Source organism: Cyprinus carpio, chromosome B19, assembly GCF_018340385.1.
Source record: "Cyprinus carpio isolate SPL01 chromosome B19, ASM1834038v1, whole genome shotgun sequence".
Classification (NCBI taxonomy): Eukaryota; Metazoa; Chordata; class Actinopteri; order Cypriniformes; family Cyprinidae; genus Cyprinus; species Cyprinus carpio.
This window is the reverse complement of record NC_056615.1, coordinates 21,885,704-21,907,996: the sequence shown is the minus strand read 5'-3', so window position 1 is coordinate 21,907,996 and position 22,293 is coordinate 21,885,704. Positions and strand designations below refer to the sequence as shown.

The 22,293-nt window shown below is 37.7% G+C and overlaps 1 protein-coding gene across 1 annotated transcript in view; it reads left to right on the top strand.

Moving 5' to 3' along the window:
* LOC122140841 (ephrin-A3-like) overlaps nt 1-22,293 on the top strand; it is an 84,680-nt gene that overhangs the window by 731 nt on the left and 61,656 nt on the right. The window lies entirely within an intron of this gene.

Sequence of the window (22,293 nt, the reverse complement as noted above, 5' to 3'; positions counted from 1 at the left end):
TATATCTCACCATAGATCTTTTTCCCCTCCTCCTCTGCTGCCCTGTTCTCTTGTCTAGAAGTGCTTCTGTACTGTAGCTTTCTTCAGTTTAATTTCTTTTGTCTGTAATTACATGAAGTGTAGTAGTGATGAATGAGAAGTCTTGTGCCTTTAGTGTTATTATCTTAAGATTAATCACATTTATCTCTCCTCTGATAAAAGGGAGGGCAAGCCGCTCCTCCCTTTCCCCCCTCATGTCTATTTGTATTCATCTCATCCACTTATCTCCTGGCTATATTCTGCTTACCCGTTCTCCTCTCATTTCTGTATCACTTTCAGTGGTTCTTTTTGCTGTATTTCCCCTCTTTCATCTTGCTATTGATATGCATCACTATATGTGATGGAAATGGTATGGAAATATTACCCATATTCAAACTGAGGGTCAGAGTATGTGGCATGAATGTCAGCGAGCATTGCACTCCAAACATGGCTTTAGCATTACTCAAAAGCCTCTGGAGCAAGCTATATGGGCCCAACAAGCACCAGCTGCAGCAGCAATTAAATGTGTAAGAGTGTTTGTGTGTAGAAAAGATGAGAAGAGAGCCTCATTAATACCCAGGTCCTCATTTTCTTAAACACAGCATCTTCAAAGTGCACAGCAGTCACACATTTCCCTGCGTGTCACATTCTGTTGATACTGTTATCTGTTACCTTTAATAATCCTTTGTGTTTGAACGCAAGTTTTGGTTAGATGTCTACAGATGTCTGCTTATCTGCATTTATACAGCAAGATAAAAAGTAGGCTTTATGGAATAATTCATTCATTTTGTTAAATCGGTGATGATAATTATGTATGGTTCATGAAATATGAAGTGGAGAAGAGTGAAAGGTTTGTGCATGTATGTCAGGCATGAAAGAAAAATGGGAAAATATACTTTTGAAATGTTTTTGTTTGTTTTTTTTTAACCACACTTACACTGCAGCTGAATCTGGGTGTCAGTTGCATTTAGTGCTTAATCCTGTTCTGTACATACACAGTTCAGTAATTTACAGGAGTGAAAACTGCATTCTACAACTAAATTGACTCTTGAAAAATGCAGGTAGTGACAACTGGATTAACAAAAATTATATGCAATGGGGATAGAACTGAAATGAACAACTAGTTAATAACGTATTTAAATGCGTATCAGAGCTGTGTCTCGCTTCTTGCGACAAAATCATAGGGAACGAGTGAGGTACAAGCCTTGGCTCGTTTGGGTTGCCAGGTCTTGCTAGAACAAGCCTATAGTAAAACTAAATAAATCTAAATGCTTTATTTTGGAAATAAGACCAAAACATTGACTTGTACCTGCCCACTCCATGAACTGGATTGCTTTATGAGGTAAGGCCAAAGACACTTATACATTTACGTTTAAAGATACACTTTATTTCAGACTCAAAGGTCCATATGAAATGACATACAATCCTATACATTAAAAAACAGTCACTGAAAAGCATAGTGGGAAAGTGAATGTGGCAAAATTGCAAGAACTTATTTTGTGAAGCAGATTTCTGAAAATAAACGAAACAAAGCACCTCTGTAGATGGTGATTTGGTTAAAATCGCTGAATGTAAGTATTTGGAAATTTCAGGAGTGAGTTGTGTTCCTTACACACGGAACAATATTTTAGCGGATTCATTCCTGTTTTTAAATGCAGTTGTCACTCCTGAAACTTCACAGTGTGTACGTGGCCTTAGAGTCTTGTCAGGTGCACTTTAAAAAAAGAAGTAATATTTATGAGAACTAGTGGTGTTTTTTTTGCTGTTATTGTTATGTATGACTGTTTCTAAGAGTTGTGCTTGTTCAGAACTCAGTGTCAGGGCGTTTGTACCTGCATGTCTCTGTTAGTACAGAGTCTATTTCTACTCCCACACTGGGAGAAGATCTGTAAAATAATGCGTAAACTGACCCAGATTGCAGGTAGCCGAGGAACTCTCTGAGGCCTTACGGCATGAATACTGATCCCTGATCAGTCCTGAGAGGCGTAAAGCTTCGGGCCACACACTACTCAGAAGCACATGCAGGCATGGTACAAACTGGAGCAACAATCTCCCAACCAACCAGTTCCCATGAGCCCCTCAAGGGCATGAGAGTGTTTATGGCCTAGTGGGTTGTCACAGTTCTAGGTGAGACCCTCCTTTTGCTCTATCCTGGAGCCTAACGCTTGGTCCAGATGAGGTAGATGAGTTAGTGGTATAATGCTTTATGTGGGCTAACGAAACCGGGCTCATTCTCACGCTGCATCCTGATGCTCACATCACTGAGACAGATAAAGGCACAGGCTGATAAAAGCGCTTTCATGGATGCTGCAAGAAAACCTTGCTCACGGAGTCTGTTTGAAATTTCACTGTAAAGTCTAGTGAATATAGGATCATCAGTCATGTGAGATGATGTGTCTGGGGAAATGCCAAATCTGAAGAAGCCAGAAAGAACGTGATTCCCAACAGAAATTTGCATGGAGTCCTTGAGATATGTATAAACAACCAAAACGAACATGTATGGGTTGTTGATTCGGATGGTGAGGATGAGTCAGTAGCACACGGCTGGGCTTTGATTGCATCTGCACGGCCCCATTAGGAGGCAATGCTCTCAGCTTCTGCTGGCACTGGCACTGCAACCCAAGCTCATTACAGCTGTCCCAGCTAATGGAACACACACTCACACACAAAGTCATTTAGTTGCATTCTGTCCAAAGCACACGCAAAGTCCCTCGCAAACAAGTATGCATACTAATGTACTTTATACGGATCAACTGACTTGTAAGCAGAATGAGAAGAACATTCATGCACACATGTGACAAGAAAAATCCAACCTTTTTACACATACACACACGCACATCATTGCTGCTCCCAGATTCTCTGCTAATTAGTGAATTTTGATGTGGAACATGTGTAGCTGAGCAAGGCGGCCGTAGGGTACATTTCCTGTGGCGCCGTGGCCTCTTACACCCCGCACCAGGTTGGTGTCATGGCCCAGTATCAGAGCAGGGCCCTTTAATTGGTCAGCCTCTGTCAACATGATGATAACAAAAGAGAGCCCTGCTCTCAGAGCTCTAGGCCACAGTGAAGGGCTTATGTAAGGGGAGATTTACCTTAGAAGAAAGACTAAATGAAATGTAAATGTACTGTGAAAGAATGAACATGCAGTCTAAAACACATTGCAACCTTTAAGAGGTTGGTCAAATGAATTTGAAACTTGCTTGTAGTGAATTTATACTCGCCTGTGGTGTGTTGCTAAATTCAATTTTTGTTCCTGTAGTTGTTTACCCCTGAAGTAGCTGTGAGACTTGATGACTCGATTGTTTCAGCCAAACCAGTTGTGGTCCTGATTTACTAAAGGTGCAAAAAGCAAAGTAAGATTATTTTCTAACACAAAATCAGAAATTTAATCCATTTGCCCTGAAAATTTTAACACTTAAGTCACACTTAAAAATTAATGAATTAATGATTGCCTTACTTTTCCTATCCTAAAATTATTGAATTAATGAAAATTAATAGCACACTTTTTAAAGCAAAATAGTTAATGTTAATGTTAAAATGAATGAAGACTAAAAAATATTTAGTTACTTTCTGGTTGTGAAAACTTGTTTATAGTGATAAACTACACCCCTGTGACCTTGAGAAACTTCACATAATATAAATCACCTTGACATCAGTTGCTTTAAAGGGGCTAAGAATCAACAGGTTTAAATATCTCATCATTTTGAATATATTTGTAGATGGACTTGTTTGCAGATCCCACTCGGTTTGATATTTCTAATTCAGTGATATTCAATGATGCATTTTTACGTATGACCAAAGTGTCACTATGGCTTATATACTGTATTATTGCCAGATTTAAACCCTAAAATACTATACTAAAAGCTGCAGTCTGTGAGTTTTGCCTCTTTGTTGCCATCTCTGTTTGAAACCTGTAATTGCAGTTATTTGCGTAATAATAATCTTTACTTGGGTTGTGCATCGGCATGGCTCCTCAGCATTTGTTTTGAGGAGAATGTGTGGCTGTTAGTCACCGCACCGTTGTGGATACTGCACTTCGGAATCACAGATTCTACATCTTGGATGTATAACCCAAATAAGATTTTTCCTCAGAAAATGTCATCTGAACAAGTAAGTAACATGTCTGCCACTTTTGTTCTGACCAACTGAGAAAAAAAAAACACACAATACATTGGCTACCAATGGTGATTAAATCTAACAATTGCTTAGCTCATATCACATAGAACCATGCAAATTATTATTAGAACACTTTGAGAACAAAGTATGTTAACAACATCAGCATAGTGTGTATTAGCGTTACCTGTAGACTACTGGTGACAATGGGCGAATCTCCAGTTGTCACTGATGACTGTCGCTTGGACCTTTCTGGATTATGCTATCCGCCATCAAAATGAAATGTTTAATTATTCCAGCATCTGTGAGAAAAAGATATAAATGATCTGCCAGCTGCAGCATCCTTACATGCGATATAGCATGCTAGCCAGGACTCCTCCTTTATGTTTACAGACGTGATATAATGACGCAAGACAAATGGCGGCAAGCTTGTATTTCCTTGCATCTTTCTTTGATCTATATTTTAGCTTGATATTCTATATTCTAACCTGTACTCCTCTGAATAACCTTGAAACTTTATTACAGCACTTCTCATGTTACTGCCTACTTAAGATGAATAGCTTTGTTGATAAAAGCCTCTGCTAAATCAGTGGTTTTGCTCATTTTGTATGTCTCCCTTATCTGACAGACCAAGTTCAGATCATGCAGCTCTCTGCTAACAAGTTCATTATTTAAATCAGTTGTGTAAATATAGGAAATACAAAATGTGGTGCTGGGAGTACCCATAAATGTTGAGCACCATCGTGCTAAATTAATGTACTGATTTAAATATTTTTTTTTTTGGATTATTCATTTGAAAATGATTGACACAAACATACTGAGGTAGTTAACTTGGAAGTGTTAAAATACTCCCACTCTATTGGCAGTTGATGTATTTGAGCGACCACAGTGGTCTCATGTTTTTCTGTAATGGTGGTATGATTCCAGACATAAAGCTTTGATTTATTTTCTTTTTTTAAAACATAAAATCAAATTATAGAGGTGACACTGCGATCATGCTGTGGATTCTTTTTTCTTTTTTTTGTATTAGACCAGACCAAATGTATTCTTCTTTTCTACCAGATGAAACAGGATTAGGGGGTGGGAAAGACTAGGAAAGTTTTTATATTTAGTGCACAATCTTCTGTGCTACAGAGCAAATTATCATCTTGACAAATGGCTTTCCTGGGAAATGGAGGCATTGGGTGGAGTGATCAATGACCAGCCAAGCAGGAGGCTTCCTCCTGCAGCTCATTACAGTCACATATATCCTATTAATCAAAAAAAAAAACAGACAAAACTCACACAGAAAAACAAGGTCACATGCAGAGTACAGTTGCTGACAACTAAAAATGTCCGCTCTGGTAAGCAATGCATATGAGCACTTGTGTTATTCTGACTGTACCTTTGCTTAGTAAGTTTCCAGAATCATTTAAATGCTTAAACATTCTTCTAAGATGTCAGTTTACAATACCCTCAGACACAGGTCAAGAATACATTCATTATAGCTCAGGGAATAGTACAAATGTGATTTTAGGGATGTTTATTTTGGTAATTTTGACTGCTTGAGTTACGGACAGACGAATCAGCTGCAGTGGGACGTTGGGCAAGTTTTGCCTGAGCTATTTTTATAATGTTGGTCAATGTAGATTTGCGTCAAATGCATGCTTAGTTTCTAACACCAGGGGTATTGCATATTGAAGAAACTGTGTTGAGTTAAAATGGTTCAATTTTAAAAGCATGTCTCAAGACCCCTGCATGCCTTCCATTTCAGTTTTACTTCATTAACTATTTAGCTGTTGTCACATGTCTCTCCAAATTGAGTCTTTAGTGCTGTGAACATCCCAGACTGAAAGTCACCATGTAAAGTGTCAATGTACTATAGCTGGCCACACAAAATACCACCATAATCAATCACAAAATTAATAAAGAATTATAAACAATTATTGTGTTTTCATGGTTTATCATTGTGTATGGGCATTTTTGCTTTTATTATATGATTGCTTGTTTAATACTGCAATTTGCTGCTTTGGATGATGTAACTTTGATTTAACATATGTAATATATAAAAAAAAATCATGTATGTGTATTCTTATGCCCTCAAATGTCTTACTTGGATGCAAAAAAAATGTAATCAATTCAAACCCTGCCTCCCCAAGTCAGTCCTCATGCCAAGGGACTTAATTTGTGCAGGTAGATAAAATCTATTTTAGTCTTTGAGCATTTTTTTTTCTGTGCCCAAGAACAAGAGGAAAGTCAGTTATTGATGGAATGGAACAAGGAATAAAAATAATACTCGAGCAAGGAATTATTCAAAAGGTGTTAAAAGAAAGCGAGACTGGGAAATTAATTAACACAGAGAAATTAGGAGCAACAATGAAGATTAGAAAATTAATTGGAAATGGGGGCTATAGAATGGGAAGTTTAGAATTATTTTACCCCTGGAAAAGAAGGTTAAATTGAGGATGGTTATTGAACCACATGGTTTTAGTCATGTGGATTGATTCACTGAGGCAAGCGAACATGTGCTGTGCTAGTCTGTCGCTGTTATTCGGCGGCTACGCTCTCAAGAAAAGAAAAAGACAAGTGGATTTGCCAGCTGATTACATGCAAGCTTGTCCATCTGGCTTGGCATGATGGCAAAGTCTCTGTGATTCTGCATATCAAATGCACCTTATTCCAGCATTCAGTATTCAGTCATTCATTGCCAGTAAATTACTACGGATACAGAGGAAGTAGGAAATGCCTATTTTTAAAAATGTGTGTGTACAAATGATGTTCTCTCTTACTCACTAACAAAATTTCTAGAAAGCCCCATCAATTGCAATGCTAATCAATGTGTGATGTACTTGAGTAGAGCTTTAATGAGCTGGAAGCATGATAACCTGTTTTCCCATTGCCCCCAACAAGGCTGGATCATTCCTGTAGAAATGACACATCTGTGCTTAACATCCCCCTGGTCCTGTGCCTGCTGCATTCATAAAGAGAAAGACTGCCTCTGCTGTCTGAAAGAGCTTACGCAGAGTGCTTCGGTGGATGTATCTGTCCAACCTGTTCCTTCTCTTTATTTTCGGCATGGAGGATGACAGTCTGTAAGGACCTGGGTGAATTCCCTGCCACGGTGTGACTCATGCCTACAGCCTTTGCCAAGTAAAACCAATGGCTTGCTGCATAATTTCTTGGCGTTCCCTTGGTAAAAGTCAGATTGAGGAAAGGGAAGGTGATCGATCTGGACTGAATGCAGGAACAGCCTCTAGCCTCCAAATAAATATATAACCATTAAATACGAGGCCTTTGGTGCCTGAAGAACGGTCGATTTCAGGCCTTGTGATAATCAATGCGCAAATTCATTTTTGCTTGAATGTGACACAGTGTGAGAAATACCAATTAGAATTGAGAGCAGAGTGGGAAGAGGGGAGGAATTGATTTGAATTTGAGAGGAGGAGGTGTAAAGCTTGGCTCTCTCAAAACCTCTACCCTGAGGTCACCCCCTTCAGACACCTAAGGAACAGAAAGTGAGAATGCATGAGAGATGGAAAGCTGGAAATGATGGTCAAATGGAAGTCATCTGAGGAGTGGATGCATTGAAAGTGTAAGGTTTTCACATTTATTATGAGTGTTTGCTAAGTCAAGCATCACTATTACTATTACTCATACTTTAGGTTAAGGATTTGAACAATCCTCTAAACCTAAGTATTACAGTAAATTCAGTGTGTAACTCGGCCTTCGCTGTTTGTGCTATGAACATGAATGATATCTCAAAAAACTAGTTTAGTTGTATTTCATATAGTTTATAAAAGTTGAAATAGCTCAGCTCAAGTTTAAGTGATAAGTTGTCATGACATTGATTTTATCATTTTTTACTGTGTGCTGAAGTTTGACTGGACTCTTGCATATTAAGTGTTTGGAAAAACTTTATATCTGTCATTTTGTAGATCTTTAGATAGTCTCGCGTAGGCAGACCATCAGACTGACGGCAGAAGGTCTGGGAACCTTGACTGCTTTGAATGGCCAAGGCCCGCCCAGAAGGCCATATGACTGACAGGTAAAGCAACCAATCATGTTTAGGGCTGTGGAAATGTTGCCACAATAACAAAACACATATTTTTAAACATATTTTAAAGATTCTATGCCGCATACTTTAAATATTTCACATACTTTGGAAAATCCAGCATTAAGTTGATCCTGATAAGCACTCATTGTCACACTTTTAAATACGACGGCTTTCTTCTTCCATGTGCGGATTTTGGGTCCCGGCATCTTTGTTAAAGAGCGCGACGCGTCTCCCAGTAGTCCTGTGTAATTCAACCAATCCAATGACGACTTTCCAATTTTGTGTGCCGTATGCATCAGATGTTCAGCCAACGGTCCGTGGGCGTGACATCTGAGGCTGAGACTAATCTTCAGATGGTGCCTATGGATATACGTAACACTTAAATGGACTGTTTGCATTGGCCTCACACCACTTCACGTGCTTCTGTTGGGTAGTTGTACAAGGTCATTTAATATAATCACTGTTGCTTTCCGATTCATGTTGCTATAAACTCACAGAAAAGCCAAGTGAAATTTGTTTAGGCTCAAATATATGAGCTCATAGCCAGGATTTTGTTGTCTGCAATATTTTGCTGTATTTTTGCTGAGGTCTATGAGGTCCACCAATACCTATATATCTCTTTACAAACACTGTGTTATGGTGCTTAGTCATACTTTATTTTATGTGAACAAAATCTAATCTGTGAGGGATAGAAATGCATTATGTTGTAGTGTTGTGTACCGGAGTGTTGATCTTTCAGATCACAAATTGTTGAAAAATGCATTTTTAACAACAGCAGCAATAACAAAAAAAGTCAATACCGATGGTGAAAATTTCATTTTTGACTATTTTTTTCACATTCAGTTCCATTTTAAGGCAAGAAAACAAAGTGTTTAAGACTTAGTTTTGGCAGTTTGTGAGGATTTAGAGTCATTATTAAGAAGGTATTTCTCCATCATTTACTGATGCGTCATTTACCTGGCTATGGGATAATTAGCTCAATTAATAATTTACAGTAATTAATCTAAAAGTGTTAAAGACTCTGAATAAGCTTGACAAGCTTCATTTTCTGTCCTGTGTTGACAAATTTCCTATTCAAACAGACATTTGGGGTAACATATTTCAAAATGCTAGTCTTTTGTTTGTTTTTAATTTACATCACAGCTGTGTACGAGGTTTCTTACTATTGCTAGTCAGAACTTGCTGGTATTGGCTGGAAGGACACTCTCATTTTAAAGAGCATTTTATTAGACATAAATTTAGATATGGGGTGCAGGATGAGTCATCAGTATTTCTGGTCCTAAAGAGAAGAACTGCTGCTTATTATGGAAACATATTTGCTAAAATATATTTGTATTAACTTATAAACGTAGAATAGAATGTAAATGACCTCAAAGCAAACAGAAATGGACTAAAAGAAACAATTTTATTTCTCTTTCAGATTTCCCACCAGGGTCTATTTCAATTATATCAAAGTGTTTTGACACTTATGTTTGAACCATATCTTTTGTTTCACTTCAGGTGTGTCATGTGAAAGAGAAAAACATGTTCCAGTGGGCTCTGTTTGTTGTATGAAAGGTACCCATGTGTGTGACATCACTCCCTTGAGTACTCCTGATTGCCTCCCAGGAGATTCACTGTCAGCACTCTGACCTAATCACTGATCTTGTCACAAGGTCAGGTGATCTGTATGCATTACCATGGTGACCACAAAATAACAAAAGAGCCACACGTGCCTTGCACTTGTCATATTAGTCAGCTGACAACTGTAAAGGCACTGTATTCCACTACTCAGCTATAAGTGCAGCAGAATACTTGAAAAAGTCTGACACAGAAGTGCCCTGGGACGTTAATGGCGGAAGAATAGCAACGCAACGTCTCTCTAGAACAAGGCGAGTGTGAGTGCACACGAGTGCACATTTGACTTCAATCGCCATCACAAGCCATTAGTATTCCATCAGCTCCAAGGTTATGGAGTGTTCACTTAACCGAAGCGCCAAATCCTGTAGAGATGAGTTTCCCACTGCTGACAGGTAAAGCCAATTCCAGACTCAATGATTTGAATGCAAATGTTGTAGTGGAGAGCCACCCCAACTTCAAGTCCCATTGCATTGTTGTACAGTATGTCTGTGACACTGAAGAGGTACCTATTATTTTCACTGGCTAGATAAATTGCTTTTGTTCTCAAGATGCAAATGTTCATACATTGTAATGTGATGGAAGTCACCGGTATGTGAAGTCTAATCAGTTAGGTTCACTTGAGGAAAACACAATATAATATTATAATATATGTTCGGTATGTATATTAATTATCTTTTATTCTGTGTTTGTGTAAGCATGGAAGTAGTAGAATCTATTTTTCAAAATATATGTATTATGTACATGTCTATTTGTTAGGGTTGCACAATATATCAGTACCATATATAAAAGACTTTTATTTCATATTTTTAAATATATATTGATTATTTAATTTTGCATGCTCATTTTAGTTGCTTTAGAATCTTTTAAATAAGGAAATGATATTTAATTATTTTAATCTTTTAATTATTAGCATAATCATGTAATCTGAAAAAAATAAATAAATATATTGTGATTGTGAAATGTCTTTAGGAAATTTGATGAGTAAATAAAATGCACATTTAGAATCACATATTCATTTTTTTTATTTATTTTACAAACCAGCAAAATCATTCCAAATATATTGTCACTATTAAATCAGGACCGTGTGAGGTGTCAACTTTTAGGGCATATCAGTAATATAGGGCTTTCATTTGCTTGAGTCTCTTTTTGCATTGTCAGAGCTTAACTTCAACGACTATACCACTGGGTGACATGTCTGAGATTTTTTTTTTCTCCTGAAGTCAAAAATGTTTGATTTTTAATAAAGAGACAACAACCTCTGACTCTCCATTGAGCACAGTTAAAATGAGGCACTTTCAGACAATTCATCAAGAAAAGGCTATTTTGAATCTGGAAGTAATAATTAGTTATTCTGTTATAATTGAGAATTTGCCTATTGATGCAGTAATTATAAGATCTCAGACCCTTTGGCTGCCATCAGCACAGTAATGAGAACATCAGAGAGAAATTGAAATCTCTCTCCAGTGTTTTGCACATTCACTCATGCAAAAATGTAATTCGACTTCCCTTCAGTGGCAGTCGGGGGTGACCAGAAGTTAAATGCATCTACTTCAAACGTCCAGGAAAGTTAAAATCAGCGCAAACTTCCAAGCGAAGCGAATCCATTTCATTATGGCGCGAGGCGCGACATAGTTCGACTCCAGACGCTCAGATTAAGTGGTGTGGACGGGACGTCATTACATAGGAAATTACATACAACGTTACTACTCATGGGCAACAGAGTAGGAAGTCTCAAAGACAAGTTAGTGGAACTAATGCCTACTTCATTTCTTAGGTCTAAGGAGCCTTCATCAGCGCTCACTCCATCGTTCTTATCACCCTACATTTGTTCAGTGATTGAAAAACAAGACTACAATTATCCTCAATGTGTCATCCTTGAGCGAGCGAAACGGGAAATGAAACCTTCATCTCCATTGATTGAGCTCAAGCTGCCTTGAGTCTCTCAGTGTCGCCCCATTTCACGGCTAAACTTGGACCAGAAAGCACAAACGGGGATCGATACTAAACCCTCCCCCCCCGACATCGACATGGGCAGCTCGGGATTGTTGCGGGCGATGCTCCCTGCACGTTTTAGCCTCATCATTTACTCTTGTCTCGTGTAGGCCTGCATCAGAAATCCATTTGGCCGCCTTGATGTGTAAATTTCTTTATGGTTAATACATGAGCACAGGCATCATCTGTCTACCCTTTACAAACATTCACAAGTTTAAATCTCTGCTATTTCCATTGATGCCGCCTTTGCCATACGTGTCTGACCAATCATTTAGCTTATATGCCTTGCGACATGCATGCAGTGCATCTCGATGTGGACGGCAGAAAAATTTGGTCGTTTGAGCATAATAGAGCATCGTTCATGGGTTTATCCCAATATTTTTCTGGGGGGAGCGAAACCTGTTTGTGTTTACAATGCGCAGAGCAATTTGATTGGGAATAATGCCGTGTGCGCTTGAGTAAATTTGTGTACATTGCGAGCTAGTCTGCCTAATGATGATACTGCGGAGGACTGCGGCTTGTGTGTGTGTTAACTAGGAAACTCTCGGAGAGTCCAGATCTCAGATCCCAACCACAGTGTGTGTGGGTGTTCTGAATATCAATGTCCTGCTGTGCTCTCTTCTCGTCCGCCCCTGAAAGCGAGCGAGAGAGAACGTGTGCGTTGTGAAGACTCTCACACATAGGTAGCATATGCAGTATCATTGTTTATTAAGCATACATGGGTTTATTGTTTATTTTGTAGCTTATTGTGGGTTTTTGAGGTGCAGACCATGTAGGTACCTCGGGCAGGATGTGTGTTGGTGTGTGAGTAGGTGGATGCATCACCGTGTCGAGTGTTTACAGTTGCCTGTGTGGGTGAGGTAGTTTTTGTACGCAATGTCAGGGAGTCATTTGTGGGGGTCTTTGTAGTCGTCCGCTGCCCACAAATAAATATGTGTGAGTGTTTCCCGTTAAAATACACACTTGATACTGGACACCTAATTCTGTGTGGGTATGAGAGACAGGAAGTGGTTTATGCAGCCTTTTAGAATAGTACTGCTGAAGCCCTGCGTCAATGGAAAGTCCCAGAGGAAAGGACATGGATGTGGAAGGTGTGTGTTTTATGAGTGTTTGTGTGTTGGGAATTGGCTTTTATGGCCAATACAAAAGGTTATGTTCGGAATTAAATATTAGCATACTGCTTGCTGCATGCCACTCACATGCAAGGTGAAAAGTGTGGCTTACTACTGTTTGAAATGTTTGATCATTGTCCTTCTGTGTCCTATTTCTGGAAAATATGTAACAGTAAAACATTTTAGACTGTAGTATGGTGATCAGTTTTCTTTTTTTGAAAATCATAATCACGATTATTTTGGTCAATATTGTAATCACGATTATTTAACACAATCACGAGGGGGCCATATGACCAAAACTTTATATGAGTGATTTATTTAAAGATAGTGATACATATCAAATATGTATTTCCTGTAAATAAGGTTGCTACAATCATTATAGCTGCACTGTTTACTTCACTGGTTTGCACTCTATCTGCCATGTGCCTCGTGCTGCTTTACTTATCTTTCTATTTACATGACCTATTTGTATATTTGTATAGTTGTACTTTATATTTTATTATCTGTATTTAGTGTTCTACTGTTAGTGTTATCTGTATGCACCAAGGGTCTGAGAGTAACGCAATTTCAATTCTCTGCATGTATGTACTGTACATGTGGAAGAATTGACAATAAAGCAGACTTGACTTGCCATGATATCTACATTGTAGAGACCAGCGGAATTTCAAACAAACAAAAAGTCCTCAAAATTATTGAAAACAATTAATCTGTATTTATTGCAGTTTATATGAAAAGGTTCATGTAGCGTGGTACAGCCTACTGCAGAAATTAATAATCAAATGTAAAATAAAATATAGCCTGCTGTCACTTTAAGAGCTGCACGGATCCAAATTACTGTTACATGCGTATTTTCATTCTCAACTCTTTACATTCATTTATTACATGACCGACGAAGGTATACATGAATAAATCACCAAGCGCAGCATTTTTGCATGTACTTGAGCGATTAGGCGCGCACCTTGAGCTAAAAGATGACTTTAAATGTCCGTGTTCTGTTCTGTCTCTGAGCGCTTATATCTTCCTGAGGAGCAGCGCAAGTTCTCTTTCACGCTTTTTTTTAAAACACGAATAAATATACTTTGATAATTCAAGCAGGTCCCTTGTTTGCAAATGTCACGTTACATGATTTTACTGATTTGCACGGGAAATTGGGCTTTTATGGAGGAACGAACGTGCAGCGCTGCAAAAGGGGGCGGAATGGGGCATAATAATCGTTTTATCTCGATTATTGGATTTTCATAATCGTTGGAGGCCAAAATCAAAATCGAATCGCTTTTTTCGATTAATTGCAGAGCCCTAGTAGTATGCTACAGTGTTGCGTGTCACATTCACATTCTATGTTTAGGCCTAATTCAGGAAATTAATTCAGTTAATCAATGCAGATATTTTGCATTTTAATTAAATTTTGGCTACCCAATTAAATAATCCAATTAGATTTTAAAATTTTGCAGTTGTTATTGCTACTAGTTCATTTGTCTGGAAATGGAGGGTCCAGCTCAGATGCAATATCCCACATAGTTTGCTTAGGTTGTACCCTGCAAGTTTTAGCAATTAGATAATCTGTTTTTTCCATGGATGCAGAATGGTATGCATAGCATACTACTTTTTATTATGTACTTTTCTTAAAACAGTACAATATATCAAACTGTATGCAAGGATAAACATTTAAATCAATGCTGCATTGTCCCATGACCTTACTGTTTTTTGTGTGTGTGTTAAATTCAGCTGATATTGTCGGTGCTGATAGCCTCTTGTGCAGCGTGCCAACATATGGCAGCACAGTTGCGCTTTGGGTGTCCAGAGTTCGAATCCTACCTTGTGGACCTTTCTCAATCCTGTCCCTCTCTCCCCCCTTCACTTTCTGTCAGATCTCCACTGTCCTATCAAGAAAAAAAAAAGACCTGATATCTTCTCTGAATTAAATATAGTTATTTTGCTTTTTTTTTAATTTTACGTCTTATTATATTTATTCAATTAGCTATAGCTTTTTTTTGTAAACATGGGTCATTCACAACTGCCATGCAGCATTCTGAGCAAATATTGACAACCATTCAGGAGTAGCTACATATGTCAGAATTTTGTAATCAACATATATTGTGAATTTTTACATTGAGATGAGAATGGGAATGCTAGCAGATGGCTTTTTCTGTGTTTTGCAAATTTCTCAGTATGCAATGCAGAGTGCCCAGGTTGAATACTGAACATTTTGGGGAACGTACTTATTCATCAGGGTATTCCCTGCTTACAGATAATTTCATACAGTACCTGCTTTCGAAAATAATAGTAGTCAGCGTGCCGTTCCAAACCCAGTGCATTTTAAATGTAATTCTGAAATGCAGGGGTGCAGGGTTGTGATGCATAGATTTGCTTTTACAGCAACTTAGATATTCAAACCAACTTCCTGAGAGAGGGTGAGTGAGAGAGACAGAATAAACATATAAAATAAAAGTAGGAGAAGAAAGAGAAATTGAGAGAAAGATACAAACGGGGAGCTATAAACACATTTTTTTAAAATAATGAGAGGCAGGAGGTGGTGGTAGGATTTCCGATAAGAGGGATAGAGGGGGAGATACTAAGATTGATGGAGAGACAGACAGAGCGGGGAGGGAAAGAGACAACGCAGGCACTAAGAATATTAATGTTGTGTCAGACAGTTGAGATTCTTCATAGGCCACGAGCATTTCTCCCTCAAGACATCCACAAACACACACACATACACACACACACACACACACACACACTGAGAGGTACTCAGACAACAAGGGCCACCTACCCTCATGCATTCAGAGACAGACCTTCCAGATTCACACTGTAGAATAAATCACAAGCACACAACACACACACACACACACACACACACACACACACACACACACACACACACACATTTAACAATAAAATGTACTCTGCCTGATGCACAATTATGGAATATTTTAGTTGCATCACCACTGCAGTAATCTTCAATCTGAATTCATCAGCATCTAAAACTCTGGGTGCCCTTCACTGATTGTGGATCATTGTAATCAAGCCTTGATGGTTGTCTATAGCCTGTTACGCTTCCATCACGCAAACCTGCTCAAACGCAATTTTGTTATGACATACACACACATCCATTCTTACAGGTGCTTTCCAAGTTAACACTACGTCAGGATTGTGAAATCTCTGACAAGACCTGTCACAGGGCACATTCAGCTTACAGACAGAATAAAGAAGACAAGCAGGAGAAATAGGAGGTGAGGGAGAGAGAAAGTGGAGGGTAAGAAAAAGGAGATTTTTTAGATGTTCATGATTGTAAGAAAAGAGAGAATGTGTCCCATTGTTCATATATAGCTGAGTGAATGGACAATGACAGCTAAGGTTATATCCATAGAGGAGAGAGGGAATAAAGCAAATATAGAATAATGGAATAGGAGGGGAATGTGGATATCACATCATGGGGAATACTAAACTTTAAATAAAAGACAGCTGGAAAGAATACTGAGGAGAGATTTCCAAACAAAACGTCAATATTATCTCAAGCTATTAATCATCAGTAGGCCTACATGGATTGTATTATTCTTGAAATTCAACATTGGGGCATTCTGGAAAATGCATTTTTCCAGTTTGTGTTACCGTCAGTTTTTTTTCTATCCAAAAATCCTAGTAAGTGTTATTACAAAGAACTAAGACTTACTGACTTGGCTCCCACAGGGTATAACAATTGAATGAAATTTAGTTTTTGTACTTTTTTAGTGCTTTTTTTTTATTCTGTTTTATAGTTACACACAGCATACGAGTCAATAGGTGTCATCATCGTACAGTCTACATGCATGTCGTACCCAAGTTTATTAGATCCATGTTGCATGTGTGATTTGCAAAGATTTTATAGGATTGCTAAAATCATGCAGTGTGTAGAAGGCTTTAGACCTGATTGATCGTAGACTTCATTGATCTGAGCTTATGCACCTCAGTTTTTGAGTGTACATTGCCAAAATTATCCACAAATAATCCTTTTTTATGGATAACGCATAAGTTTAAATCATTGATGAATTGTGTTCAGTCGGTTCAAAAAGAAATACAAAACCTGTGCCATTTGAAAGAAAACAAGTTGACAAAAAGATTGAATCCATGATGTGGTGGTGTTGTACCATAATGACAGATTTGCAAGCAATTTTTAAAATCATTTTTTACCGGGAACACCAAATTAGGTAAAGGATTTTCAGCACAGCACAATGGTTAAGATGATTTATAAATTATGTTTTTAGTAAGAATAAAATGCTCTATGTGTTTAAGAATGTACTTATGTGTTACTAAATTGCATTGTGCCATCTCATAAATTTCAATTTATGTTGGGACATAATTATGCCTTCAGACAGCTAACAGGGTTGATGGTTTTATTTGACATTACAAGCCTTGTGCTCAAGGTTGTAAAACTACAAGGGAATTTAATTCTGATACTTCCACACGTATACTTTTTTTAATATTATCGATTATAAGTAATGTTAATTGGGTTGACATTTTAAATCCCTATAGAGAAACATCATGTTAAAAGAACATTAATTTGTTCTTGTAGCCTTTTTTGAGAGTGATTGATTGCGCTCTTGAAAGGATGATGTTGTCATTATGTCAGTTTTTTATTTTTAATTAACGTGTTTTTACTTAAATGGGAATCATTTCTTCTCCTTTATATGGTACTAATTCTTTTAGCTGTCAGCAACAGCTTATGTTTAAAGAAAAATTCAATTCAGTAGTTTCCCCCTAACTAGTGAAAATGCCTCTGAATTGGTTGCTGATAGCTGCAATATTAGCAATTGTTTCTTCATGTCAAACTTTTGAGCCAACACCCTAGCGATTAAAAAAGCTATCAGATTAAATTTAGGGGGAAATTAAAACTTAGACAGCTAAAGAAAAATACTGGATATCCACAAAAAGCTTTTCAAACAAAGTGAGTTGATTGCTCTTCTGTATGTCGTTGTCAAGCAGAAGGAGAACAATAGGAATTTGCAGTGAATGCGCCATCACACCTAATCTTGTTTTTGAATGGAGAAATTTAGTGCTGCCCTCCTCTCTCAACTAATCTTAGTTCATCTGAACACATTTTACCGTATTTAAATCAGTTTTACAAAATTCTGGACGTGTTCTCCCAGGCAATCCAAAGTTTATTTTTGTCAACTCTACATGATTTTTGCATTTCTCCACATTACTGCCCAAAGCTCTTAACTACCCAAAGGTGCCGCTATTATCCATTTAAAATGTGATACCTGAGGCATTATGGTTTAATTGGCTGGTTTTATTAACTAATTGGCTCCTGTTTAGCTGTAATTTGTGTAGGTAAATTCCAAATTACTTCTGAATGACTGGAGCTTGTGGAAATCCCCGTTTAGAGTGTCAGAATTGCATTATTTTCCACTGATTTTTAGCATGTGGGTAATGGCAGTGCAGTATGAGCGATGGAGAGATATTAGCATTCCCATTGCACAGATTGCCTGCGTAGTCACACTTTTTAAAACCCAACACGAAATGAACCGTTGTTCAGCAGCCCCACCCTCTCCCCTCATTAGACATCTCATCAGCAGTCAGTCGTCTCATGGATAATTTATGAGTGCTGCGTTTTTGGTTAATTTCGCAGGCAGCGCAGGTTTGCTTTTAGCTCTTGCGCCACACAGGGGAGGTTAGCATTAGCTCATTGTCTGCTCTGATTTTTACAGCCCAGAGCAACAATGCCATTTAGAAAATAAAATCAATCCCAACAGGTACCGACGAGGTTTAGTCTCAGGCACTTGATGGCTCCAAGATGCACGTTTCTAAAAAACCTTTAGCAGATTCGGTAAGCCGCTGGGTTGCTAAATGATTTATCCAGCTTTCCACTGACCCACAGGGTAACCCTGTTAACAATCACGCCTTTAATCATTGCATTCCTGTTGAGAGTGTCTAGATAGGCTGGTTATTGGCTGAGTGGATCAATGTCGGGAAAAGGAGACACTATACCAACACACCACAATGCTGCTCCGCTCACCCACACAGCGCGCGCTTACCAAAGATGGTTTTCTGTGACAGTCAGGGTGAACAGTGCTGAAGTCATTTTACAGATAAGAAAGTACACTAATCCTTGCATTTAAGGTTTTAGTTCAATAAAAAATTTTATTTTTTCATCTTTTATTCACTCTCAGGTTGTTTCCAACCTGACTCTCTTTATTCAGTGGAACACTAACTGATCATCTCCTCCGCGCTTTAAAATAAACTGAATAAACATCCTGAAGGCATGTTAAAATTGGGTACAAGAGTATTGTTTCACTTAGGAACGATGTGAATGTAACAGCTTTTGTGTAAAAAAAACAATGTCACAATATGTCACATTAACCTCAGAAAAAAACATATTCTGTGAACTCTTTACTCAGCTAGAAAAATTAACTCTGAGGAGCATTTTGCTAAATATATGCACCATATAACATATTCATTATAATTTTTACTCTTCTTCAATGTTTACTTTGAACATATCTATCAAATTTTTATGACAGCCACCATTTAAATGTTTGTTGCAAAAACTGAATTGGAGTAGAAATACAATTATGTAATTGCAACTTTATTATTATAAAAACTTCTTTAAGGTGTAATTAAAGCATTTGTATATAAATCAGCTAATTTTAAACTTCAATCTTATATAATGTAGTACAAACTAATGTATATTTTTCATGTATGTTTTACAGCATTAGTTGCGAGAGTTTTTTTATTTCCTTGAGAAAGTTTGGCATGTACTGTACCTCATATACGATTCAGAATATCCAATAATGAATTGAATCGAATCTCGAATCTTAACACCACTAAATTAAAATGACTTGTACTTTCAGGGAAGTTAATTTCAGATGTATTGAAGAAATGATTTATCTTTTAAAAATATGTAATTTAAAAAATTTTGTCTGGCTAAAAATGAACCTGTTTGGAATGACTGTTGAAAGTAATTAAATGATTAAATTTTCTTTTTTTTGATCAAAGTTTTTCACAAAGACCGTAAAAACAAACAAACAACAATGATAGATTTGGTGTCGTTAACATCAGTTTGTTTGAGAGGATTTGGCCTCCGGTGATATTGATAATCGTGCTAAACAACAGTATTATGGCGACAACTGGAGAGACACCCATCAGTTGCAAACGGCTGTGATTAGTCACCAAATATAGGGTGATAATGTTCTTTACATCAGAATTTATTCTGCAAAAGCCTTTCCATACACCATATATTTGCATGTAACTCCTTTTCAAAAACCACTCTTCAAGCAGGTATAAAAAACTTTTTTGTTGCGACTTAAGGAATTGTTTTTTCCAAAATTTGTATTTCAATCACTCATGCTGATGCGATGTCTTCAAAATGTTGTATCAAAAACAAAATGATGATGGAAACACTTACTGTGGTACAGTAGAGTGAGGACAGGGAAACAGGAAAAGTCCAAGTTCGCACTCAAACCTGTGCTGGCCAGTGTATGTGAAGCATGTGCGCTACTGAACCCTAGGCCACACGCTCAAGCCTAAGTACCCACTTTTACATAAGGCTTTTGTTTCTGCACTCACCTGCAGCGGAGCACCAGAGGTGAAGAACTTTTACCATTACAACCCATAGCTTGAGATAATTCACTCAACCTGCAAGCTCACTTGATCATCTCGCCCCTGCAGATAGCATTATTGCAAGCAGATTGTAAGGGGTTGCATGTACCGTCGCAATATACAATGCATGATAAGGTGTGATATCCAGCAGGACCTCTGTAGTTCTTTCTCCCTTGCATACCTCTTCCTTACCTAGAGACTGGCACGTGTTTGGTCCATTGACCTATGAAGTGGGGTGATTAGCATTAGCTTCATTGGTCTTCATTTCCGGGGCTCTTAATTCCCCAGTCTTACTCAACCTTCCCACACTCCTTACTGCCCACAGTACACTCAGCCCACAGAACCGCACTCCACCAGCACTTTAGACAGACTACCCCGGAACCCGGTGAATACAATTCCGTATAGATGTTAATCAATTCGCTTTGTGTTTCAGGGGACGCGTTGAATAGCGCCATTGTGATCCGCACAGTAAACCCCTGACAGCCTCTGCAATGGGTCTTTCCGGCTCAGTTTTGCCACGGGGTCCTGTGCGGAGATTACGGGCTTGGTGTGTTGTTTTTTTTTTTTTTTTTTAGTTACACGATTTTTGTTGAACCCAACACACTATTGTCATTAATCTCTTAAACTCAAAAACAAACCACATATGTTAACAGTATAATTATTTTATAATTAGATTTCTATATACAGTGGAAATGTCTCATTATAGGGTCCAGAGTTTGTTAGTATTCGCTAGAGAAATGAACTCTAGAGAAACGCATTTCCGCAAAAATATTAGACCTGATTAAATTTTTTTTAAGCTTGTTAGTGCTGTCTTTATTTTTAATATATGCACATTGTGAAATCATTTGTTATGAACCAAGTTTATGACAGCCAAACCTCCCAGCTCACTACGTGTGAAAAGAATATATTCAGACTACAAATAGAAATTTTTGGATATAGAAGTTGCTGCATAAAAACTGCATTATGTGCAATGTTACCAGTTGGGTTTTTACTCATTATATGTAAAATTAAATAGTAATTACCTTTAAAGTTTGCAGCTCTGTAGTTAAGTCTTCTGTACACACTTAAACCTTTTGTATATAATGGTAAAAGGGATCCCTATAGCTTAGAGTATTCTAGCTGACAGGTAGATTTTTATTCCCTAGGAAAAACTATTAATTTAGAATTGAATTTATTTAACAAAAGAGTCAAGTTTGTTCTTAGCTAACCCATTTTACTAAAAACGAAAACAAAATAAAAAAACAGTTTAGTCTTTAGGGAAAACTCATACCAAATCCCTCAAGGAATAAGCATAACGAAGTCCAAATACCAAATACATAGCGAACTTTCATTTGTCTGTTGGTACTGTTACAAACCCCTAACACCGTATAAAATGCTGTCAATCTGATGGCATTTTTTCAAAACCATAGTTCAGTTTTATTTCAGGTCAGGGCCAGTCCCCCCAATATACTTTGTCTGGATTATTGAATCAAAATTTCTTACTTTTTGTCTGTCGGAAATGAATGTTGTTAGCAACATTAGTTTGGTGCTTTCCTGTAGAGTTTGTATCTTCTTGATAGATCCTCGTTTCTGTATCTTTTCTTTCTCGTTATTGTTGAAGAAATCAAAAAAAAAAACCAAACAAATACTCTTAGACTTTAGGCGTCTTTTTTCAGATGTAATGAAGGAGGATAGCTGATGGACCAGACCTGAGCTGAGCTTGCGACGAGAGATAGGGATGTGGAAGCATTGCTTGACTGAGTTTTATGAGTGAAACTGGTGTGGAATGGCAGGAGCAGCCAGGAAATTACATCTGTAAAGTTACTCTTTCTTTTTTTTAGTTCTGATCTG